The sequence below is a fragment of the Octopus bimaculoides genome, chromosome 1 (genome assembly GCF_001194135.2).
Source record: "Octopus bimaculoides isolate UCB-OBI-ISO-001 chromosome 1, ASM119413v2, whole genome shotgun sequence".
In the NCBI taxonomy this organism is placed as follows: Eukaryota; Metazoa; Mollusca; class Cephalopoda; order Octopoda; family Octopodidae; genus Octopus; species Octopus bimaculoides.
Window position 1 is genome coordinate 180,370,275 of NC_068981.1, and position 581 is coordinate 180,370,855.

The following is a 581-nucleotide window of genomic DNA, read 5'->3' on the forward strand; positions in this document are numbered from 1 at the left end:
AGAGAGAGAGAGAGAGAGATAGATAGATAGATAGATAGATAGATAGATAGATAAATAGATAGATAGATAGATAGATAGATAGATAGATAGATAGATAGATAGATAGATAGATAGATAGATAGATAGATAGATAGATTCTGTCTCACAACTCCAATAGCTTATATGGACAAGCGTTCGCGACTACGTATATAAGAGTTAAGCAGAAAGTTTAGAGAAAAAGTACTGAGAACGTAAGTTATTCAACAGGAAAATACGAGAAATAGCGGTTTTAAAATTCACTCGTGAAATTGGTAATAATGAGGAAAGTACATTTACTAAATACTAATCAGACCACTGATATTAAAACCACTACTTCGTTTACGACAAACTAATGCTAAAATACAAAGTGCCCATGTGTGTGTGTGAGTGCGTGTGCGTGTGTGTGTCTACGTATGTGTGTGTGTGTGCGTGGGTATGTAAGTAAACCGGCTTATACATATTTATATGGGGGATTAGGTGCTTGTGTGTATAACTACGTCTACATATATATACATATACATATATATGTCGTTTATATATATATACATATATATATATATATA